Raw genomic sequence first — 26,012 nt, forward strand, 5'->3', positions numbered from 1 at the left:
AAAGGTACTTAGTGTGGGCAAGAAGTTATTTCTCTTTTTTGCTTCTCTAAATAGGGACAGACAAATTGCCTCAGAAAACAAAGGGAGTTTCAGTTTCAGTGTCTGCTTTAGTGCAAGCCTTGGGGATTTTGTCTCTCTGAATACCTGTTTAGTCAGAAGATTTTGGATGTGTGTGTGAAATTAGATAGTTTTCATGTTCACCACTTTAATGAAAAAGCTCCACTTTTTTTTTGTTTTTTTGTTTAAAGAGCCAGTTTAGAGTGAACTTTAAGTTTACATTAATAGAATTTTTTTTTTTTTTCAAGAACACTTTGATCAGGCTGGAGAGACGGCTCAGAGGTTAAGGGCACTGACTGTCCTTCCAGAGGTCCTGAGTTCAATTCCCAGCAACCACATGGTGGCTCCCAACCATCTGTAATGAGATCTGGCGCCCTCTTCTGTATACTAAATAAATAAATCTTAAAAAAAAGTAGTTAAAAAAAAGAGAACACTTTGATCAAAAGACATATACACATTTTATTAGGATGGCTATCTGCTTGACAAAATTAAACAAGTATTTTCAGAGATTTTTAGGAAAAAAATCTTACCTAGTCTATTAAGTTCGCTAGGGCAGTAATGGCAACATATGGTGTTAATGTGACCTCAAAATAAACTCAGATTGAGGCAATGCATATCATCTTAGGGGGAAGAACTTCCCATGGTAGGAGATCAGTCAGCTTAAACAACATGCTAAAACCAAGCTTAAAAATCTTGATGGGATTTTCCTCAAGAAAGTCAATTTATTATCTATCTATCTATCTATCTATCTATCTATCTATCTATCATTTTTTACCAGTCTGCTGTTATATTTATCATCATCATCATCTACTATCATCTGTCTATTGATACTAGCATAATTATTGTTAAATTAAAAATTTATTAATAGTGATTATTATATTGATATTCTACCTTTTTGTTGTTCCAATCTTAGATGGTCTTTTAATAAAAAACCCAGAGCCAGATATCAGGGTGAAAGCTAAAAGATCAGAGAAGCAGAACAATCAGCCACTAGTTCTTACCGCTACGAACTCCTCAGCCTAAAGAAGAGTTCTTGCTTCCTCATGCCTTAAATACCTTTCTCTGGTACTTTCTGGGATTAAAGGTGTGTATACTTCTCAAGCAAAGGCATGAAATCTCAAGTGCTGGGATTAAAGGAGTGTGCCACCACTGCCTGGCTCTCTTTCTCTCCTATACTGGATCAATCTCATATAGCCCAGTGTAGCCTTTAACTCACAGAGATCTAAATGGATCTCTGCAACCCAAGTGATAGGAATAAAGGTGTGTGCCATCACTGCCTGACCTCTATGTCTAATCTAGTGACTGGCTGTCTTCTGATCCTCAGGCAAGTTTATTAGGGTACTCAATGTATCACAACTTTTAATGAAAAATCTAGTAAGTTCTTCAGGTTTCTTGCCAACAATAAATGATGTGTGCAGTTTGTAGTGATTGTTTTCAGAGACTGTTGCATTTAGTCCTGTTTTATATTTTTGATTACAAAAGTAATTACCTTATTAAATGTTGAACACAAAAGCCTAATTATTATAAGCTTACATTAAACCAAGTTTGTAAAAGAATTTAAGTAGTTTTGATTTTCATTTTGAGATTTTCTTGTTCCATTCTCCCAGGTATCTACTGATAATATCATTTAACCACTTTTCCTTAAGTTTATTACTCTTTGAGCACAGCTCTATACAATAATGGATAGGACCACATAGATTTTTCTGGGTGGTAGGAGACTACGGATCCATGCCTGCTGTAGGCTGTCTACCATGGAGCTGCTAGGTCCTCAGCTCTGCCCATTTATGTTTATTGTCAAGCAGGCGTTCAATTGTATTTGTTGAATGGATGAGTAAGAGCTTGGCTCTATCTTAGTATCTAGAAATCATAAAAATCGTGCTTACTGACACTGATCATAATGGGTGTGCTTCTTATTTTTTTCTTCTGATACATTATTTAATTCTCATAAAGAATGAAGATAGGAGAATCTAAGTATCTGGTCTCTGTTCTTAGAGGCCAGCAAATCCACCTCCCTCTTTCATTGGGTCTTCCTGAAGCTGCTTCATTTCCTGTGTTCTGCAGGATGTTTTTCAGATCATTTTGTTCAACTTCAAACAAGGGAATGTGTGTTCTCTACAGCCTGGAGAGGGGGAGTCAGTGGTCCCTGTCCCTGCCTGTTCCCCGTGGTGTCTGACGTTATAGACGGGGGCTTGTGCTATGGATTGACGGGTGCCTGGCCATCGTTCACAATGAGTCTCTGCCCTTTAGAGTTCTCTTCTTGTCCCATGGGTTTGTTACTGTGCCAAACTGACATTACCTTACAAGAAATCGGATTAAAAGTTTGCCCTTTATTGGGTCTTCAAAAGAATTTTTTATCAGATTAAAGGGGGACACTAAGTTGAAACAAGGAATGGTAAAAATTTAGCTTATTTTTTGAGCTATTATGGATACTAACACTCTTGTGCCCATTAAAGGACACATTAACATGATTAAAAGTTTCAATCATTTTTAAATGGAAAGTCTTTTATAGTTTTTGCTTAAACATTTTTTCCTTACAGTATGTATACAGCCACCTAACTTCCCCTTGGATGACTTATAAAGAATTAAATATCCACTTACGCTATAAATTGAGAAATGTATTGCAGCTGTGGCAAATACTGCTGATTCAGCAGCCCTTCCCTTAGAAAACTTTCGCTAGCAAAAATAAAGAGTTTAGATTTTCATACCTCAGATAGACTTCTTGAAATAGATTTTTACAACACTAATCCATGGCCAGAGGGAGTGCGACCCCTCAATCCTGCTCTCACAGACTCTGCTGGCCTGGAGCGCAGGCTGGTAAGGAACAGGACTGTCAGAGCCAGGCTTCACTCAGTGTGAAGGCCAAGGGCACTGAGCCAACAAAATACCACGGGAAAGGTGCCCAGCAGAAACAGAACCACATGCGCAGGCTTTCACACCAAAGGTTTTTATGGAACAGGTCCAAAAACATCTTCTGTAAGAGGAAGTGAAAGAGGAAATAACTTGTCATTGCAAAGGGGTGAGGTGAAAGTTGACAGGACTGAAGAGACAGGAAAAGGACCAAGCTGTGAAAGTGAGGAACAGCAGAGATGGGAAGGGAGAGATGGAGTGAGAAGGGGAAATAAGCTCGCAGAGACAAAGAGGAAGTCAGGATCGTTTGGAAGGTAAACACACCGTAATGGAAAGGGCAGCTTTGCCAAGAATAACAGCATCAAGATAATTAAAGGAAAAAGCTAACATAGATGTGAGGGAAAAGAGAAAACGCTGAGCAGCACTTAAACACAAGAACATTACAGCTCAGCATTTCATCACTGACAACATAAACAGGAAAGGAAGAGAGTACCCTGCAGCCATGTGCGCGAATGTTCCACCCAGCGATACTTGTGTTATCGCTCAGGTCCTGTTGATTCAGACACAGACAGATGACTGGGAGGGTGAGAAATATAATCTTAGCTGTTTCTCTTTCTTGGTTGTGTGTATTCTCTATATTTGTCAGAAGACCACAATACCAGAATTTTTATTAATTCCCTGAATTGTATTGTTTTGTAGTGCTAATGTCTATAATTTAGTAGGTTATAAATCCACATCGCATATCCATTTTATATAGAAGACTTTATTGGACTCTTTCCATGCTAATAATGGACTGTCTGACAATGTTAGATGATCTGACTTCTACTGAGTGGTGCACTGACCACACACATTGTCCTGTTCTGTTATCAGTTAGCATCAAGTGCTGCGTGTTTTATGTGACTTCTTCAGCACCCCACAACCTTTCCCCCAGAATAAAAGTGTCCAGAAGACGGAGATCTTCTTCTGGGAGACAGGCATCATACAGCCCATAGGCAAATAAAATTTCAGTATATTTTACTGAGAAAGCCCAAATATGAATTCTAAATTGGCCAAATAAAAGTGATATTAGGGTCTCCATCTACCCAAAATAATATTTATACATACTTTACTGTAAATGTTTTTCTATGTGATGAAATTTATGAATCCATTTCTTAAAAATAATATTCCTTATTTACAAATTTTTCTTGAAGAGTGTTTTGTTTGCACTCAGATTTATAATTCTAAGAGTATTTTACTTCAAAAATGTATATCCATACATAAAGCCCCAGGAACTGAGTGTGCCTAATTAAACAGTCTATTGCTTTATTTTCTCTTCTTGGTTAACTTTATAAGTTTGATCTCATTTGGCTTTTCATATTACTTTTATAAATCGTTCTTTCCTGGACATAGTATTGCTTTTATAACAGTTTGTAAAATCATAAATTTTATGTGTTTCACAGTGGGTGATACACATAGAAACAGAGGAACTTCAACCTTGGTCCTGTCACCATTCTGAGAGCCTAAGGATTTATCATTGTCATCTCCACGAGCTTAAGATGTATAGGAAGAAAGGTGACCCTTGGATGGATGAGCTTCTCTCAAAGACAGTGGATCCATTGGGCTTATGAGGTAGAAGGAAGGATACATTGCAGCCCTGGAGACATTGTGTGACAAAAGGAGCCAGCCAAGGAATAAGGGAGCAAAGGAAAGGTCCAGTGAGGTTGGGAGATGTCTCAAAGGAAATCAAGGAAATGAATAAAAAGTAGTAGAGTCTTGAATATGAGGAACAGTAATTTAGTCCACTAGAAGAAGAACTATGAAGAAAGACCGGCATCCAATTCTAAGCAAACAGAAAAGGTGTCTAGAGACTGTAGCCCAGTTGCAACTTTTCATTTAGTATAACAGAGTCCCATTAATGATTCTCAAAGGCATTGCCATTCAGTTTTTGGATTGAGAATGTAATTCTCAACCACTGTGCCAGCCTCCCCGCCTCCCCTCTCTCTGTCTGTCTGTCCATTTTTCTGTCTGTCTCTCAGCATAATTAAATTAGGTTTGTTTTACTTAAGTTTAATGTTAATTCCATGCTATATTTCAGTAAGAACAATATGGATTCTCCATCTGTGGCTCCAGTCAGGTATCTGCTAGCACAAATTAGCTTCATGTTACACATACAAGTGAGGGAGGAGGAGAGGAGGAGGGAGGCCTAGGAGGGAGGGAGGGGGACAGAGCTGAACATGCATGCAGGTTTCCCTACCAATGCTATCCTGCTTTAGAGGGGGAGGAATGTAAGAAAGAGCAGCCGCACACGGTTGGACTGTCACTCACACATGCTTCTCGGTAACACTTCAGCAGAGTTCCAAACACTTTTTACAGCAAAACCATTGCAACAAATGTGACCTCAAGAGACTTTTAAAATAGTCTTCAAAAATATAACCTAGCCCTCAATTTTTTTCATGGTACCAGGACAGAGTAACACAAGATTCAAAACTCTCTAAGTAAATTCTGCTGCTTCAGAACAGCCAATCCAGCTGTACAGATGTTCACTGAGATGTGCAATGTGGGACTTAGCAGGAGTCTGACTGGCTTCCTGAAAGTAGCTGTGTGATATTGTATATGGGTTAATTAGAATACAGTTTTTTACTTACTTATTTTAAAGAAATGTTAGTAAAAACAAACAAACAAAGCAAAATGTAACTGGCTCTCTCCCACCTAGAAAGAGCGTGAGTAAACCAGTCTGCAAAACCATCACCACGCCTTGTGGGAGAGGGGAAAGTGAGCTGGTACAAGGGCAAGCAGCAGACACACCTGAGGAAAACTGAGCTCTAAGCTGAACTTTTCCGATGGCACACGTGCTTCCGTCTTTTAGAAAGACTGCTTTTAAGAGAATTCATTCATCAATGAGCTTCATCCTCAAATTTAATCAGCTGCTATATTTTCTTGCACATAGTAGCAGCTCAATATTTGCTGGATACGTCAAATTAAAAATAAGACTTAGGTTTCTGTGTGTTTATGTGTGTGTATGTATGTGTGTGTGCATGTATGTGTGTGTGTGTGTGTGTGTGTGTGTGTGTGTGTGTGTGTGTGTATGTGAGAGAGAGAGAGAGACAGAGACAGAGACAGAGACAGAGAGACAGAGACAGAGAGAGAGAGTCAAATTTCCCTGTTTCTTATTATAGGGATATAGACACATGCTTAAAATTTTCTGGGATATTGACTTGAGGTTATATCAAATCCAAATTATATCTTTCTTTTGAGTAAGGCTGGCCAGAGAGAGATATGTGTACCTCTGGACACAAAAACAATGCAGAAAATGCTGTTTTCTTACTGTATAAGAGAAAGGTGAATTGTAAAAGGCAGAGATGACAGGACTGTTGGGCTCAGGCCCATCTCTAAAGTATCTGAGTACCTCCTAGAAGCACATATTTTCCCTCAGTTCCTTTACAATCACTCAGCAAAGTTCGAGCTGTTTCTTTCCTTTGTTAGAATACATTTTCATTGGTGTCATGATCTTACTTCGGTAAGATGTCACGAGAGAAAAAGTCTTCATAGAGCCCTTTCTTCCGTTGGCTTCAGAGTGTGATTAGCTGTCAGGATGCTTGAGGGGAAGTCTGTGGGAATGACAATTACTTTGTAACAGCATCTTAAACACATCCTTGTTTTATGGGTTGTGTTTGGAATCCACTTCCTCTTACTGTAGGCTCTGTTAGTATTTAAAACAACATTTGGATTTCCAAGCTTCATGAACAAATAAAAAGTGGAATATTATCACAGTCTAATTTCCCATTTATTGTATGTAAAATCTGAGGTGATTGTTTTCACAACATCGGATTAAAAACTACCAACAAAACTGCCTTTTCCCTATGAGATAAGATTCTTTTCTGGATCTCATTTAGGGCGTGGTGGCTCACTAGCTATCTCAGACACTAAGACCCTGATGTGGAGAGGATAAGCCATTGGCAAGTCCTCTCAACAGGCCCCTTCCTGTGGTCCGGAAGAAAAGAGGCATGGCACCTGGAATTGTTTCTCCTCCCTCTCAAGGCAGGGGTGAATGACTTATCTTCCAAGTTTCAAGAGCGAAGTAGAAATCACTGGACTAGTTTCCTGTTGCTGCTGTTAACACATAGTGACTAGAAATGATACAGAATCATTAATTCCAGTTATGGAAGACAGATATCTAAAATCCGTTCAGGCTCAACAAGGTCATGCTCCCTTGGGACACTGAAAAATCCACTTACTTGCCTTTCCCAGCTTCCGGAACTGCAAACTACATTCCTGTGTCCATGGTCCTTCTCTCTCTCTCTGTCTGCTGACGAGCACCTCAGCATCGGCGCTGTACTGTGCTTCCCTCTGCTTCTGCCTGCTCTCTCAGAAGCATTCTTTTCTTCTGTGGCACACCCATCACCCTTTGCTTTCTCCTTGTGATTTCATTTTTGGCCAACCTGGGCTACTCACTATAATCTCATCCCAAGAGCTTTTGCTTAGTAACATGAAAACTGCTCTCTTGCTGTGAGAGATTCCACGGATCAAGTTGCAGATACTTATGCATAACCGTTATCCACCCATCACAAGGGCTTCTGCCCTTTTATCTCATGGGTCGGATATGAAAAGACTTCTCAGCATTTTCCATGTTTTTGAAAATTTATGATATGAAACCAATTTGTTTTAATAGACAAAAATGCGACTTGTGTCACACACAGCTTTATATTTTGTAATAACTTATGAAATAAATATAGTTAGAGTTGTCAATGAATTGTCAGTGGATAGGCATGAAAGCATATTCACTCTACAGGCAAGGAAACTGAGATGTTGTGAGATTCTATAACATGTGCACAAGGAGGAACTGGTGAAACTTAGCTTTACATCCAGTGCTTTACCTACTGTGCCAGAAAAAGAAATGAAGGGTGAGGCCTGATCCTGAGGTGATGGTGAATTAATTCTTGTGCCAATCATTTTATTAGGACTCTCTTGGTCCATCTAGCATATATTTAGAGCACTTCTTGGGATGTGGACTTATGCCAAACTCAGAGGATACCAAGACAAAAACCTTTGTCCCAGAAGAGTTTCAGTGCACTGGACCAGAATAAAAACTGGGTGCTGCTAAGGCAAAATTAGGGATAGCCAACTCTTCCTTGACAGAGGGGGCATTGCATTGTAGCTGGGTTTGGAGGAGCTGAAGGATACTTTGCAAAGCAAAAGGCCTTGCAGACACTGATTGATTACAGTCAGCTTTAAAGCAACAGGGACACTGAAGAGTGGAGGGCAGGTTCACAGGGCAGACGTCTGCTGTGCTCAGGAATGCAGCCCAGGCTGAACGAGATTGCCCGAGACTCAAGACTGAATGAAGAATGAGACGTGCGAAGGAAAGCAACTGAGTAACAGTGTGTGGGGAAGTTAGGCCACGTTTGCAGGATGAGCAAAAGGAGCTGAGCAGGGTAGGGCATCGATGGCACTGGAAGAAGGAGCTGAGCAGGGTAGGGCATCGACGGCACTGGAAGAAGGAGCTGAGCAGGGTAGGGCATCGATGGCACTGGAAGAAGGAGCTGAGCAGGGTAGGGCATCGACGGCACTGGAAGAAGGAGCTGAGCAGGGTAGGGCATCGATGGCACTGCAAGAAGGAGCTGAGCAGGGTAGGGCATCGATGGCACTGGAAGAAGGAGCTGAGCAGGGTAGGGCATCGATGGCACTGGAAGAAGGAGCTGAGCAGGGTAGGGCATCAATGGCACTGGAAGAAGGAGCTGATGAGACAAGTCCTAGAGCAGGGAGAGGGGACAGGGCAAAGCCCTTACTTGACCTCCATCTTCATCCTTTAGCAGGCACCAGCCCTGTTTCAAATTTTTCTTTCAGATGACTTTTGTCCATGACAAAAACCTAGCCTGTGTTAAATCCTCAATTTCTTAGCTACTAAGTTGAAAGGTGTCACCTGTGAAGTCTGTACAGTCTAGTTATGTTCTCAGTGAGAACTGATGAGGCTGATGCCATTTCTCTTAGTGCTTTCACAAACGTCCAAGGTGACTAGAAGGCAGGAGAAGACTTAAGGTACACACCTAGGATCTCAGGCATCAAGTCAGTCTTCTCTAAATACTTAGCTACATTTGGGTAAAGACTAAGCTAGCACCACCAGTGGTAAGAGCTACAAAGTAAGATAATTTACAGGCTTAATGTTTTTCTTTTTATGCAGTTTAGATCTGGTTACAAAACACAAATCACAACATACTAGAAAGCAGTATTTGGTCAGTTGTAACTCAAGGGCACTTCTTGCCATCTCACCCATGTCTATAGCTCCAACTGGAGTGAAGCCAGTGTGACAGAGAACCCAAGGACCAAGATGGACAGTCCAGGACTGGTCTGCTATTTTCACGGTGGCTGTCAGGAATTCAAAAGTTCTATTTGGTACTATAGCTTCCTTAGTGCACAGCTTTCCTCTGTGGTTCAAAATGGCTTCCTTCAAGAGGGCTTCCTGTCTTATCTGCTTTCCATCTAGTGGGAAGAAGGTGACATTCGTTTCCCTTCTTAGGAAATGAGTTAGTAGCTGCTTCCATCTCTTCTGCTTAGCCACTGTTGGCCAAAGTCTGGTCAGGTGACTAGACTGAGAAGCTGTCATTTTCCTGGAAGAAGGGATATTCGATAATGACTGTTTTGTTGTATTATATGCATTTTATTAAAATATAATACAGCTCATGAAGGAGTTAGGCATCTGTGCTTCTTTCTTTAGTTTTATTTTCAGAGAATTAAAGATAAGTTTGGTTTCTTCTATTAACTGGACTCTTTGGCTCCTATCTAGATATCTTTTCCCTTTAGGGAATTCTACTACAGATGATATATTCCCATCTTGCAGGTGAGATCAGAACACCAACAGACAGCAATGGAATGGTGTTTCTATTTTTAATTGACTCTTTCTTGTCCTCCAAGTGTGTTTAGCCATTTCCTGTCTCAAAGCTGCAGTGACTTCCATTCATATACTTGTGTGATACTTAGAGATAAGTATTTCCTGAATTGTTCTTATTGGATACATTTCTGGCAGCTAACAAAAATTGAACCCTTCTTCCTGTTACCTATGATTAAGCACATCCTTACTTTTTATAAGCATTAAATTTCAGCAGATTCTCTCCTCTTCTATACCGCCGTTTATAGAAGAGATTTTTGTTTGAAGTTCTCACATAGTTGGGGGTTGGAGAAATTGAAGAAACACTGTGCAACCAGAGTGGTTGTCAACTTCTAGAGACCTTGTTGCTCTGCTAGGCAGATCTCTTCCAGTGGCTTGAAGGTCTGTCCCAGTAGAAGCCAGTTCTGGCCAAGCTTTTCCAAGGCCAGGGCAACAATGCTTGTTCCTTATTTCCCTTCGTTGTTCTAACTTAATTTCTTGCTTCCTTTTCTCTTTTCTTTTTTTCTGGAAGACCTCAAACTTTAGGCCTCTGACTATTGTAGCAGCTATCTTAATGTACCAGCACCATTATATGAGCTTTGCCTTTTTTAGGCATTGCACTAATCCTCCCCTCTAAGAACTGTAAATATTCCTATTTGATAGGACAGAAAGTCCCAGAAACTTGTCACAGGTAAGTTATAGAGAGCCAGGTTCAACATTGTCTATCTTTAATCTATAAATTAAAGATTTATAAAAGCTGACTTTTATACTTGATGCTTCTTTAGGCTGTACTAAGAGCAGAACTGAGATGCAAGTCCAGGTCCCTAGACCCCCAGCTGCATATTCAATATTAAACTGCACATTCAATAGCATCCTTAGAAGAGGACCATCACTGCCTAATGGGTTTGGCCTCCAGTCTGTTATCTGTGTTTTTCCTAGAAGCCTTTCCTTCCTCAAGCCCAGGTAGATGTGCTGATTGAATCTCAGCAGAGCAGAAAGGCAGCTGCTGCACATATGTTGCAGCATAAGGAACTATGGAAGTGTTGCTCGTATTTCATATCCTCGTTCAAATCTCCACTCTCCCATTCACCTGCCATGACGAGGAGCGTGGTTTTCTTTTCAAGAGGATAATCTGATTGCTACTTTTGCATCAGAAAAACAAGAGGTTCATATATCCTGCCTGGATGGGAGCATTTTTCAGCCTCAAAGCCTGTAAAAATAGTGTGGCATGAACAGTTCAGCTGAAACAACAGAATGCTAGGAAAATGAGTCTACAAAATGTGCTTGAAATATTAGTCATCAACATGGTATAAAGCGCTCTTTCTCCACAGAGGAAGGCTTGTGCCTGAGCTCTAAGTACACTTTCATCTGCAGGACCAGGTGGAGAGTGTTGGCTTATGTGCCACAGACGCTAACTACCTAAATCTGGTGTGAAGATTTAGGAGCAGGAAATCCCTCCTGTTCTTCTGTGCTCCCTGCTAGCCTCTCAGAGGTTACAGAAAGCAGAAGTCTACTTATACTATACAGATATTTCACTACATGTACTCAGAATTTGTACATAAGTATATTTCAGATTCATTTTATGGAAATGTATATAGTTTATATTTTTATAATCTAGTGATACAAAGATAATTTGTTTTGAGTTTGTATGTGTACATGTGTATGTGGAGACACAGGTGAATGAGTGAGGGAGTATGCAAGCATGTGTGTATGTGGAAGTCAGAGGTCAACATTGGGTGTCAATCCTCAGGTTCTCTCTGCCCCCCATCCCCCAAAAAAAAGAATCTCTTCCTGGCCTGGAATTTGCCAAAGAAGTTAGCTGGCTGGCCAGTTCAGCTCTAGAACAAGATGAAGAAAAGTCGCCAGGAAAAACAGATGCCAGGAAATAATGAAACTGAGGGCTGAAATCAATACGATAGAAACAAAGAGAACAATACAAAGAAACAATGAAACAAAGAGTTGGTTCTCCGAGAAAATCCCAGCACTAAGGTTAAAGTGTTATAAGTGCAAAGCCCAATGACTGGCCTCTCCTGGGGAAGGGAGTGGGTTCTGGGGATTGTGCTTTCGAGGCTCACACTTTACTAATGGAGATATTCTCCAATCCCCCAAAATTTGTTTTGAAAACAACCTGGAAATAAAAAGTTTTCCAATTTTTTCTTCAGTAAAGACATAAAACTAAAACTATAGATAAAAGGAGAAACAGAAATATTTAAAAACTCATTAACAGCATCAGTTTGGTGATTTATGGGTATAGAATTCAGCTTTCATTTAAAATGATGATTGAAAGTATTTTCAGAACAAAGAAAATCTCTTGAGAATTTTTGTAGAATTTAGCCCAAATTACACAATATTTTTATTATTAGGAAGACTAACCATCTTTATTTGTTTAGGAGATAGTTTTACAATCTTCCTCTGTTTTTGTCGAGAGACTTTAGTTTTTTAAAAACGTGTGTGACTTGAGGGAGTTACTCACTCTGATTGCCAGGGTAGGCAAGGTATAGTGCTGGAGAACGCAGGGCCATTGTTTGGCCCTCAGACCTCCCAGCAATGGTTACATCTACAGCATGACTTCAAAGTTTTATAGTAAGAGATGTAGAAAGGTTGAGTGAGACGACATGTTGGGTTTTCAAAAGCAGTTTAAACCCTGGGGATTGGCACTCTGCTGTAGTTAGCAGTCCCATCGAGCCTTGCACTCCTCCATGTGTTGTGCCTTGGTGAGTACACACCTCATTTAAGTAGATGGTTCTTCCACAAGTCACCTGTCAGCACAGCACATTTCCCGGATGCCGGCTGGTTGGCCGTTTGTCAAGGCGCCAGCATTTGGTGACTGCTGGTAATGGATTTTCATGTTTGTTTTATGAAGAGTTTCATTCAAATACTTTATAAAGTCTGGCAGCATGGAAGTGAACCCCACTCAGTTGTGTGACATGAATCACAGAGCACCAGGCTGGAGCCAGGCGCCAGCAACCTGCCTGTGGTGATTGCTGAAGTCCGGAGAGGTTTGGTTTGCCAGGTTGAGCAAGAAGCTCTCCTGTTTCAGCAAAGGCAGGGCCATCTCTGAGAGATGTACTGACCAGATGAGGTGGATATTATTGTAGTTCCGTGCTAAAAACCTGCTGAAATGGCAGTGTGGAGTATATTTCCATAGGGATCCAAGAAATACTGGAGCCCAAATCACACCAACCTCCTTGGGTTTTCAGCCTGGTGATCTTAGTTTAATGGCTAACACCTCATGCTTTTCCTCTGGACATACGTACATAAGCGTGGACCAACGAGAGGCCAGGGAGGTGGGACTCTGGAGCATGCTTTGCCTCTACTTGGTCAAGGGATGGGCCAGCTGTCTCCTGGGAAGCAACTTGGGCAGGAGGAGAGGGAGCCCAAGAGTTGACAGATTTGACCCATCAAGCAGTAACAAACCAAGGCACAAGGAACCCCACATTATCTCATTGTCTCCCTGCTGCAACAGTTGAGCAGAGGGACATGGAGAGGCATGGCAGGCAGGAGACACCTCATGGAGTGTGACAAATGAAAACTTTTAAAACGACATTTACTTTTACAAGTCAGACATTTAAGTGGGTCCTTTTTATGGAGCATTTTCAATTTTTATGTCACCTAAGAGACTTTTGCATTTCTTACAATTCTTCTGCACATTAAAGATGAATTATAGTCTCATCCGTTTTCAAAAAGAATTTTGGAAGAATTTTTAAAGCAGACAAAGGCCACGTGTGCCCTGAGATACTCCAGTAATTTGCATGTTTCTCTCCTTGACTGATTGACTGATAACAGAGGAAAAGAAAGAAGAGTCTAAATCTTAGCATGAATCCAGTGTTTGGGGCCATTCAGAACTATTTTTCACTCTTTCTCCCACTGGTTAATGTGTTTCTCAATATTTGTTTGGGAAAAATCATGTGGTCAGAAATAAACAGTGGCAAGCCAATGTTCTCAGCCTGAGTGCCTGAGCCTTTCTGAGATAAACAGAGGACTGCATCCCCCAAGCAGCACGGACTTTTTGTGCCAGGCGAGGTACAGACTTTGTTTGCCAACAGTGTGGGGCTGCTTTGTCATCTTCATGTCTCACCTGGGTCATCAGAGTCTCCGAAGTGTTAACGAAGTGGCCCCAGGGTACAAGGCGAAGTCAGGCCTGTGGGCTGAGCTTTGCCTGGGGTCTCTACCTGCTCCACCGCTTTTAGACTGGCCTTTGGTCTTCTCTTTTGGTTTCTGTTATATGGGCCATGACTCATCTCGGCAGATTCTTTAAAGTATGCTAACAAGTCTTTGGAGGACAGAATCCTGTCTTCATTTTATATCCAGCGGGTACTAATTTCATATTTGCTGGATGAATGAACTGAATTTAATGGTTAGGCTTCTGATTTTGCAAGTCAGGAAGGAATTTGAGAGGGCCCATAGTTCCTGTAATGCAGCCCTAATGGGAGCCAAACTGTTCTCTTTCTTCTACTAGGAGGAGGACATCAAAACACAGAGTTTAGTCACTGTGCAGCTGGCCTGTAACAGTGGACAGTGAAGAGAAAAGGCCTGCCTCCAGATCCATCTGGGCTGGCATGTGCTCCTGTGAGGAGCACTGTCTGCAAATCTGCAGACTGTATAGTTTCATAATGTTCACGTCAGTGCTGAAGACAGTTCTAGGAGTTGCCCTGTCCCGAACACTGTAAGACATCTTGCCTGTTCGCTTTGGAAAGCACCAGGAAAATGGAAACCATGTCTGCTGGAGACAGATACTATCTTTCCTTAGAGAGGAAAGCTTTCATCTGCATGAGGAAATTCCAATTCATGTGATCTTTAGGAATGAGGAGGTGAATTTGTGGAATATGAGATAGAGGTTACCTTCCATGTATCCCACAATGCACTTCAGATATGTGATAAGACAGCTTGACCACAGAGTGTATCTGTGTATGTATGTATGTATGTATGTATGTATGTATGTATGTATGTATATATGTATGTGTATATATACACACACACACACATATATATATACCCATATATGTATGTATATATACATATATATGTGTGCACGCACACACACGCACACACACACACACACACACACACACACACACACACACATGGTCTCACTGTGTAGCCCTGGCTGGCCTTGAGCTGGGTATGTAGACCAGGCTGGCCTCAAATTCACAGGCCTCATCTGCCTTTGTTTCTCCAGTTCCAGGATTAAATGTGTATACCACCATCTGCTGCTGACCACATATATTTTAAGAAGTTAAAAAACGAGTATGATGTAATCTTTCTAGAATACACACAGGACTTTGATTCTCTCATCCACAGTTTTCTCTCAGAACTGAGGATGTTCTCAGGCATTGTTCAGATGCTGGTACATGCTTGTTGAGTGATGATGAATGAAGAAAGTTTGCAGGTTGACACAAAGTCCATGAGCTCCTTAGAGATCCCTGAACCTCACTGCTGATGCTCATGGTTAGTAGTTTTCAGAGAGACAATAGTCGGCATTGACTCACAGATTTGAGTGCTCCCTTACCAGGGAGCACTGCTATTTGAAAGGATTAGGAGGTGGGGCCTTAGTGGAGCAAGTGCATCACTGGGGGTGGGCTTAGAGATTTTCCAAAGCCAGGCCAAGTGGTTCACTCTCCCAGCTGTCTCTGATTAGAACTCTTAGCCTTTTCTTCAGTGTCTTGTCTGCCTGTGTACCATGCCACCATGCTTCTTAGCATAATGATAATGGATTAAACTTCTGAAACCCTAAACAAGCCCCATTAAATGCTTTCTTTTATCTAAAATGCATCTAAAGTACTTATAAAATAAAATTTTATATAAGATAGATGTACAAATAAAATATTTTTAGATGGAATGAATGTTTCATTTATTAATTATTTTGGATTTAAAAATTATACTTGGTATGTATGAATATTTTGCCTGCATGTGTATAGGTGCTTGCCTGATGCCCATGGAGGTCAGAAGAATGTGTCAGATCTCCTGGAACTGGACTTAAGGAAGATTGTCAACTACTATGTGGGTGCTGGAACTGATTCTGGGTCCTCTGCAAAAGCAACAAGTGTTTTTAATTGCTGAGCCATCTCTCCATTCCCACAGAGGAAATATTTTAAATGAGTGTTTTTCTTATTTTATAGTTATTAGTTATAACAATAAAACAAGCAAACAGAAATTAAAATCTAAGTTTCAAAGTGATAGCATTCATCACACCATCACACCTGATGTACTTCTGTCTTCTGTTTTGCTTACCTTGTGCTGTATCAAAAAAATAATACTGCTGAACACAGAGATAGCTTTCCCTGCAGTCTCAGGATGCTCTTAAACAAAATTCATTCTTATTTAGTTGAGAAAACTACTAGAACAAAAGAAAATTGAATCATTGGTGACAATATCTAATTCCTCATAATATCAGGTCAGAAAATGCTGAGTGGCACATGCTGGGCATTTATCTCTTATTGACCACTGGCTATATTCATGGACCAGTGCTACCTTTCATGTCGACCTAATCCTTGCCCAGGTCCTCAATATGTAGCACACTTGCATTTCTGCATGAGTCTGAGTGCTTGACCATACTTAGAATTCCAAAGATCATTGAGAGTAGGATTTAAGGAGGCAGGAAGTTAGCAAGCAACCCTCATTAGTGAGTGAGACTTTTGTCTACAATATTCATTTATTCATTGCTCATTTGCTCCTCCCCTGCTATGATGGTTAGTTTTAATTGTCAACAGGACATAGTCGAGAGTCACCCAAGAAGAGAGTCTGATGTAGAATTGTCTAGATTTGGGGGCCTCTAAGCATGCCTGTAAGGGATGTTTTACTTGGGTTAATTGAGTTAGGAAGGCTCACTGTGTGTGTGGGTGGCATAGTTTCTTCGGCTCTAGACTGAGTAAAAATGAACCAGCCAATCATTCATTCTTTGCCCTCTGCTTGAGACAGTGAATGAAATGTGAGCAACTGCTTCATGTACCTGCTGCCCTGACTTCCCTGCGGTGATGACTTGTGACCCAGAATCAATTGTGAGCCAACCAAACCCTTCCTTCCTTATCCTACTTTTCTCAGGGTATTTTATCACAGCACTGGGAATCAACTCAAGCCCCTACCCCAATATCTTTTGTTGAGTACCATAAATTAAGAGCTCCTCTATGAAGACCCGGAAGTCCTGCTTCAGATATATAATTTATGTTGAGGAAAATGGAGCATCCTAAGAAAGTAGGGCAATCCAGTTTCCTTTGAAGAAGTACAAAGAGTATAACTGGTGTGGTGTGGAGGTGGTCAGTGAAGGTTTCTGTCGGTGACGTGTCTATGAGCTATTTGAAATTAGAAATATGGCTGCCATTGATACTTTGCTATACATACACATGGCTAACAGAGATGCACTGGTATTCAGGTAGGGCACAGCTTAGCGAGTACCTCTAGAGAACGGGAGGCTAACACGGAAGGAGAGCATTTCTTGATTCTTTCCGATCGGCCTCGACTGACAATGAGTGAGTGGTCACTCACTCAAGTCAAAGCGGAGACATAGGGGATGTCAGCTGCTCTTGAAAACTTTCTACATACTTTGAGAACTCTGAGTTATGGGCACATTATATTGTACCCAATAACTGCAGGTTTATTTGAACTTGAGTTTGTTGCCAAGTAAACACTTAAACTTGGAGTTGGAGCCAACAAAGCTCACTCTCCCTCATAGCAACAGTGCTTTTGTTCTTCCTCCCCGAGTCTTGAGAATGTGACGACTTAGGAGAGAAGACAGGAATTATAGCCCCAAATGTTTATGGATCTGAGACAAAAACCAGCAACCTGTTTTATTTGTGTATCATTGCTCCCCTGTTTCATTTCTCACAGGGAAAAAAAAAATCCAAGAAAACAAAACAATTAAAAAAACCACTGTAACTTAGCTTCTGTCTGTCCCCATGCTCTCTTAGGTTATGATGATATCACCATTGCTCAGGTGTCATGACTCCCATGAGATATAAAAAGAATTCACAATCACTTAACTATTAATCACTTGTAATTGAAACTGAAGATGATAAAACATAAAGGATGGGAAGGGAGATGAGCGGGATGAGAGAGGAAGCAGGTTCTGAGAACTGCTCTGGAGTTAACCCTTTAAGAAAATAACTCCTTCAACCTACCTTCTCGGCTGCCTCTCTGTATGTGTCTCCTGGGCTGCACTTCTGCTGGAAGGAGGGCAGATGTACAGGTCGACCTTGGTCATGGGAGCAGGGCTGTTTCCTGGTCTAGCTAGAGGCCCAATTCGAACATCAGGTAAAAGGTCAAGTAAGGTCAATACAAACCAGCCTAGGGAAGCAGCAGCTGCTCTGTTGCCTCGAGTGCTTTTCAATTTGGAGGAGTCGAGAAAGACAGCTTCTCTCTGAATCATTGCTTTTCCCAGGCTTACGAATCCCACAGTCTCTTGTACTTTCCATTGCTTTCCAAACACGGCTTTGTTTTAGGCTTCCCTGAACACAGATTGCAGTGATGTGGGCAAACAATTTTGACAAGATATGCGGCTTTGAGAAAAAGCACTTTGGCTTACAGGACATGTGCTATTGTTGGGCTCTGTAAAGGTGGTGGCAGAGCTGCGATTTTTAGCCCTTGCCAGGGAAACCCAGATTAGAGTACCTCTAGTGTGGCAGATCCTGGTGCTCAGTGAGCACACAGTCTTGTTCTCTTTGTATCTTATCTTCAGATTTCTGACAATAGTTGGTTATTTTATGTCTGGGTTCTGGGATAAAGAAAAAAACATCTCCTTTAAAACTTTTTACTTATAATGTCACTTTCCTTGTATATGTGTGTGGTAAGTGTGTGTGTGTGTGTGTGTGTGTGTGTGTGTGTGTGTGTGTGTGTGTGTTTGCATGTGTGTGGATGCACATTCATGTGCAAGTGCACGTTCACATGTGTGAGTATGCAGGTGAAGCCCAGAAGTTGCTCACCTTACTTTTTGAGGTGAGGTCTCTCAATTGAATACAGGATCTAATACGGCCATTCTCACTGGTCAGCGTGCTCCAAGAATTCCTCATCTCTGCTTCTTTTCACCCAAAACTGAAGAGATGGGGCAAGTTGTCGTGTCCACTTGGCACTTCATAGATCTGGGGATTAGAATTCTGCCCCTCTTGTCTGCTCTACAAGCACTTTAACCTCTGATTCTTACTTACAACTTTTATATTTGGGTTTCAAAATCATGTCTTGAACACCAACCATGTGCAGGGTGCTGTGCAGGAGTGGAGAAGAGATGGAAGATTTTACTCTGTCTGAAGAAATACAAACTAAACTGTAGATGAAAGCTTGTAGAGGTTCATGTAAATGCTCAAAACCCACAGGGAGAGGCCAGACTAATACCCCAGCAAAGAGGGAGGTGAGATTCTGCAGCAGCCTCCTCTAAGCATTTTTAAAAAAAAATTTTAAATTAGGCTTTGGCCTTCTGTTACTGTTTTTCGGTTTCCTTTCCTTTTGTAAGGATCCAGTGTGATCCTTACCTGTGTTCTCCAAGCTTTTTGTCTTTAGAGAGCAAGGCTTCCAATCTAGGTGGGCCATGGTAGGGAAAGAAATGAAATATATTTAAAATAACACAAAATTTGAATTTAGGACTTTTAAAATAAATGACAAACTGTTCTGCTGTCTGGTTCTATAGTTAATGCTCTACAAGTGTACACAGCAATTTACTGAATAATGAGGACATAAAACAAATAAAAAGATACATTTCAAGACTGTCTTTTGACCTTGAAGGAAAAAAGACTAATGAGAAAATGTTTAGCTAGGGACAGGAAGAACTCAGGAGAGAAACAGATTCAGCTCTGAGTGTTTACCAGTCCTGAACAACCAAGACTCTAGAATACATGCTCTAGGTCAGCCACACCTGCATTTAATCCTGTGATGTTTGGGTTATCTTTAACAAGTGACTTATCTACTTTCAATGCCAGTTGCAAAGCAACCCCAAAGGCTTCTAAAAACAGTCTCATTTGCTTAATTTTAGTGGCTATAGGCATGCGAGGGGCAGAATGCAAACCATTAAAGCATTTCTTTCTTATAGTAGCATTTCCATTTATAACAATAATGTATTTGTACCCATTCTTGACCAGTAAAACTGACCTGGGAGGGCTTCCTGGGCTCCCTTTTGCCTCTGTGTGAGGTTGTCATGGGTTCAAGTAGCTTGGGCTTTGGAGCTAGATTGATGTGAATGTACTGCCTCTCTGGACAGCTTTTTTAGCTGGTAATCTAGTCTACCATTTTTAGCTCTGATTATGTCTGTAAAATGACAAGATGATAGACTAAAGTTCAAGACTATGTTTTGGCATTTCAAGAAAGAAAACACCAAATTGTTCTGATTTGATTTCTTTCTGGGCAAGGACGTGGCTCTAATTATTACTTTTCTCCTCAAGAGTGTGACCTTCAGATACTATTTTGACATGTTAATTAATGATGGCCACATTGACTTGGGAGTTAGTACTGATGCCTAATGAGAAGATTCCACATAGTGAGTATTAATAAAATTCATGTTTTGTCCTGGAGAGGATATCCTTCTACCTGGGCATCTCTGGCTAATTTCAATTTGGGATGACTTTGCTGTAGGTTTTTTTTTTTTTCTTCCTGATTGTTTCATCAAGTGAACTGGGATGTGAGAACGATGAGTAGGAGAAGCCAGGACAGGCAAGACCCAAAGTAAGTAGAACTACCTCAGCTCAAGAACCGAGTTATAATAGAGGATGGTGGGCACCTGGATGCCACCGTTCCTGCCTCCATTACTCCAATGTTGGAGAAGTTGGTCCCTGGCAGTAAGGTTTTACTGAATGTTGACACTTGAGTTGGGTAGGTCAGCCTGTATGTGGTTTCATTTAATCCCATTTAGTATATCCCAGTCCAATACTGAAGGAGCACTGAGTTTATCCATCTTGACATCATTCTTATTGATGTTCCTTACACCATTTTACTCTTCTGTCTTTTGTGCATGTTTCTTCTGATTCTGACGGCTACATTTGTTTGATGCTTTGTGTTTGGATATTCTTGCCTCCACTCACATCCTGCCCTCATCACAATGTCAGCCATTAGGGATGGGGGTGTAGCTCAGTGCTGAGGTGGAGCTGGGGTTCTATTTCTATAATTCTGTGGTTGTTGTCTTCATCAAGGTTTTAAACCTGTCAAGTTCCATTTCCGTCACTTGCTGGAAGCTACTGAGGGAGGAGAGTCCACAGAGCAAGTCTGTGTATCGTCCAAAGGTTACAGGAGCCAGAGCATAAACTGGCCTCAAAGTCTGTACATGTATGACTATTTAGTAGATGGAGAGAACTAAGAACAATGTCTTAACCTGTGTATTATTGTTTTTTACAAAATGACTAAGACTGGCAATTTATAGAGAATAGAAGTTGTGTGCTAGGGAGATGGCTCAGCCGGATCTTAGTTTAGATGCCCAGTACCCAAATAAAAAAGTTGGTGTGCTAGCACATGCCTGCAATCCAGGTATTGGGGATGAAGAGACATCTAGATGATAGAAGACTGATCTAGATGATAGCTAGACCTTGCCAGCTATCCAGTCTACCTGGATTGGTGAACAGTGGGCTCAGTGAGAGACCCTGTTTAAAAAACACAGTGGACAGTGATTGAGGAGGACACTTAGTTTCTACACACATGCACATGACACATATGCTTGTGCATAGGGGTGGATGGAGGGAGAAGCTTGTTTGAAGTTGAAAAGCTCATGAGTCCTAGACTTACATCTGCAGCCTTTGGTGGCCTCATTGCTACATCATACATAGCAGGAAGCATCTTGTGGTAAGACAGGGCAAGTGTGCCAAGTCAAGTGTTCTTCCTTTTCTTTTCTTTTCTTTCTTTCTTTCTTTCTTTCCTTCCTTCCTTCCTTTCTTTCTTTCCTTCCTTCTTTCTTTCTTTCTTTCTTTCTTTCTTTCTTTCTTTCTTTCTTTCTTTCTTTCTTTCTTTTTTTGAGCTGAGGATCGAACCCAGAGACTTGCGCTTGCTAGGCAAACACTCTACCACTGAGCTAAATCTCCAACCCCTTCCTTTTCATATAAAGCCACCAATGCTATCATGGAGATCTTACCCTTATGACCTCATCTAATCCCAATTACCTACCAAAGGCTCCATGTCCAAATACTTATGATTTGGAACATTAAATCAAACGTACAGGAATGTTTGAGGGTCACCTTCAAACTATAATGGCCTGTGTGGTTAAATTAGTTAGTTGCCTGAATCATTGCCTACTTCTGCCAGGTGTGTTGGTTGTCTAGTGGAGTGCACAGCTGCCGTTTTAGTTCCGTCCTTTCATAGTACTGCAGCAGTTCTTTATCGTCGGGACCGCCAGCTGGCAAATAACGATCATGGAGACTTATTAGTAATTATGAGAGCTTGGCCTTTAGCTTTGGCTTGTCCCCAACTACCTTTTATAACTCAAATGAACCTGCTTCTGTTAATCCGTATTATGCCATGTGGCTCAGCTACCTCTGCTCTGTACTGTATGTACGACTTCTTCAGTAGTGCTGGTGACTCCACCTTTCTTCTTCCCACAGTTCTCTCTCTGCCTGGAAGTCCCGCCTTTACCTCCTGCCTTGCTATCGGCATTCAGCATTTTATTACACCAATCACAGCAATACATTTTCACATAGGGTGCAAGTATCCCACAACGGTATGCATTATGGCTGGAAAGGATCAGTGAAACCACCCTTTCTTCTCAGACGCTTCAAACTTCTCCTGAGGATGTCATTGTCACCAAGGACTGCTATACAACAAAACCATCATCTCTTCTCAGGCTTTTCAGACCCCTACTGTGGGTGCCATTGTCACCAAGGATCTCTACAGTTTTGCTTTCCTTTGCATTGTTAGACATTTTACGTGGGTCCATAGTCTTGGTGGCTTCTGTGCTGTGAAAGGGCATTATACCCCAGGACTATTTCTTCCTCCAAAGGCTGTGAGTAACTGGACAGCATCAGACTTTCATGTGTTTATCTACTTCTCTTTTTCTTACTGCTAATTAAGTTTTCTTCCTTTGAAGTTCTTTTCACCTTGTACCTATTTTCCAAGGTGTATGCTCCTCATCTCCAGTAATTTCATTGTCTCTGATAAGCTAATGGTGGAGAGACATCTTTTAAGATATATCACTTTTTGTTATGGTCCTGAGCTTTTGGTAGCTGCTATGTCCATGGGGTTGTTACTTGGCAAAGGTATTGCAGAAGTAGCTAGAGCACCTCTTCTCAGGGCCCACAGCTCAGTTCTGAGTGCAATGCTTGCTAGTGGTGTCAGAGTCCGCTGGCCTGTTCTTTTAAGGAAGCAGGAGAACTGGTATTACCATACCTGAACCTCAGAGAGCTGTGACCCTGTCACATACCTGGTATGGTCTGGATGTTAGTGTTGCCCATGCAAAAACCCAAAAAGTCTACATATTGAAGTCTAAATTTCAAGATGACCATAACTAGAGGTCTGGACTTGGGCAAGTGATTAGGCTATGAGGGTTGCTGATGATTGATTTTGGACTTTCTAGTCTTAATAACTGTAAGAAAAAAATTTCTGTTTTTCTTGGGTATGGTGGTGCATACCTTAGTTCCAGCACTGAAGAGCAGAGGTAGGCAGATCATTGTGAATTCCAGACCAGATAAGGATATAGAGTGAGATCTTTTCTCATCCCCCCACCTCTTTTTTTAAACTTTCCACTTTAAAGCATTTTATTATAATGGATCAAATAGATGAAGTCGTCTAGTGGCCAACAAAGATGAGGCTTGCTGTTGGTGACAAGCTTATCGTGATGGGAAGATTATTCTATATCATCCAGGTTGGCTCAGAGTAATCACTCACATTCTTAAAAGTAGCAAAGGGGATTAGAGAAAAGAACAGGGATATAGACCACATGAGAGAATGTTTGCTATATGTGTCCAGGTGTCTTTGGATGTCAGGAGAGGCCTTTAGGGCACCCAACATGGGGACATGGAATCAAATTTAGGTCCTCTAGAGAGCAGGAAGTACTCTTAGCTCCTAAGCCCATCTCTCTAATCCCATCCCCCTGGCACATTAATTTTGACCCAGGTGGCCTTATTTTACACTTCTGACTATAAGATGACAAATGTGTGCTATTTTAAGCCATAGTTTGTGACAATTTGTTACAGCGGCAGAAGAAAACACTGTCCTAATAGATAACAAAGGTGACTGAAAGTTCCCAAAAGTAAGTTCTGGATAGAAATCAAAACAAAAGTAGATAGGTCATACCAGTCAGAAGCCAGAAATGAAGGCCTCACAGCTTTGATGCAACTAGGATAAATAGGCAGAAATTACGCTTTTTCCTGACTCGCGCTTTTCCTTCTTCACCCTCTATCTTCCCTATTTGAAAGTGAATCACAGGCTCTCATGAAGTGGGTGTGACCTTTATGTATACTCATTTATAAAAACATTTTTGGGGCAAGAACCATTGAAATATTGTGAAAAACAAACCCTAGAATAGTTAAGAATTATTATAGCAAATGCAACATGCCAATAAAACTAGAATCAATCAACTAGTATCAGAGCATGAAAAATCATTTTTTAATATGGTACTTTAACTTTGCAACTTGGCCACTTAAGTGTACTCATGTCATTTAAAATTATACATGGGAAATAAAGAATAAACCATTGAGCCATTAAAACCACCATACATGGGAAAGTATTGAAATTAGAGACCTTCTAATTTGAATATCTAATTTGCATGTTCATATTGTAGGGTATAGTTCATTCCTGATTTAGTAATGAACATTCTCAGTATACAAGATGATGCCCGTACTACAATAGATGTTGATTCAAAGGATGGCTTTCATTAGCTGAGTTGGATTCATCTTAAAATCTCAGGTTTTAGAGAAGCTTAAGGCATGGGTAGAAGCCCTTGGCTCCCTAAGCTCTAGACCTTGGAGTCCGTTATATTGTCAAGGGAAACAGCAAGAAATGTGAAAAAAGTAGTTTTTAATATCTTGGAAGTGAAATTTAGGATTTTGGTCCAAGATATGTGTTCAAGAATAATACTAGTAAAAACTAACACCTTCTCCCCAAAATTTGTAGCAGCTTAAAACAGAGATTTTTTTTGTTGCTGTTGTGTAAAATGAAGCGTGACTATTTTGAGCGATTGCTCATGGGATATACTGCACTGTATCTAATGACACAGGCACAGCTTTTGGTTTTTCCAAGTCAAGAAGTCTCTGCACACATTTCAGACAAGGCAACTGAAATATAAGTGACAAGCATAGTTTTGTTTTTTTTTTTTTTAAAGACTGAATGTAGTGATTTAAAAAGAAACAACGGCTGCTGTCAAAAGGTACAAAAGAAGTTTCCTAAAAGATGTTGCTTTTTAGAGACAAAGAAAAAGCAAACCCAAGGGACCCGCAAATTTTATCTCTGTTTTGTGAGTAAAACCTATTTGTAGTTGTTGGCAGCCTTCTTACACTCTTCTGGAGCATCATTTGTGTTGACTCTCTTCACACTTGTAGGGATAGATCAATTTTCTCAGGTCACCGAAACAATGATTTTCAATACAGTGTGCAAATCTGGCAAGCTAAAGCTGCTTGCCATATTTCCTTAGTCTTTGTTAAAATGGTTTGCCAGGACTTTGTGGAGGACCTAGGGTGACCTCAACACCACCACTTAATGGAGGGTCTGGGGTGGCCTCAGCACCACAATTGGGTGATTTTCATGAGTATCTCATTGGAATAATAGACTGAACTGTTTTCAAGACATCACAGATGCTATTACTACTCTTTGGGTTGTGATTTCCATGGAAGAACTAAAATTTTAAGAGACTCTAGATTATCTATTTTAGGACTATCTTTTGCTCCACAGCTTAATAGAAATGCAGAGAAACTGACTGGAGAAAGGAGTAGGCACAATTATTTGAACTTTAAAAGAGTGTCTTTACAAATCTGGGTTTCCTAATGTCATTTGGACTTGACTATTTTGGCATCAGTAGTGACACTATTTTTAATGAAGAATACAATTTTGCCTCAATTTGTGCTTTAGATTTTTTTCAGTGAGTATACTTTCTATCTAATGTCCCTGACCATCATAATAATTTTCATAAAGCTTTTCATAAGTAATAATTTTCATGAAGTTTCTCATAAGAGTATGTCTTCATTACAAAAACTGATTTTCTTTCCTGTTTTCTAGATAAGCTTCTTTGTTCCTGCTGTCACTATACACTCTTGGACCTTTGCAGTTATGTCTCCTTGGCCTGGAATGTGTGTCTTTCCTTTCCTCTCTAAGGATGCTCTCCTTTGTGTTACATTTCATGTCTGTCTTCCCTACTAGTTGGTTATCCTTTAAGAATTTT

The 26,012-nt window shown here is 40.7% G+C and overlaps 1 long non-coding RNA gene across 2 annotated transcripts in view; it reads left to right on the forward strand.

The window, feature by feature from the left end:
- Nucleotides 1-26,012, forward strand: part of LOC118596274 — a 117,910-nt gene that overhangs the window by 19,180 nt on the left and 72,718 nt on the right. The window contains exon 5 of one of the 2 annotated variants that reach the window (XR_004946678.1): nucleotides 306-333. The exons of the other annotated variant lie outside the window; for it this stretch is intronic. This is a non-coding gene — a long non-coding RNA (uncharacterized LOC118596274). Of the gene's footprint in view, nucleotides 1-305; nucleotides 334-26,012 lie in introns of those variants that run through there. 2 annotated transcript variants of the gene reach the window in all.

Source organism: Onychomys torridus, chromosome 15 (assembly GCF_903995425.1).
Source record: "Onychomys torridus chromosome 15, mOncTor1.1, whole genome shotgun sequence".
NCBI lineage: Eukaryota > Metazoa > Chordata > Mammalia > Rodentia > Cricetidae > Onychomys > Onychomys torridus.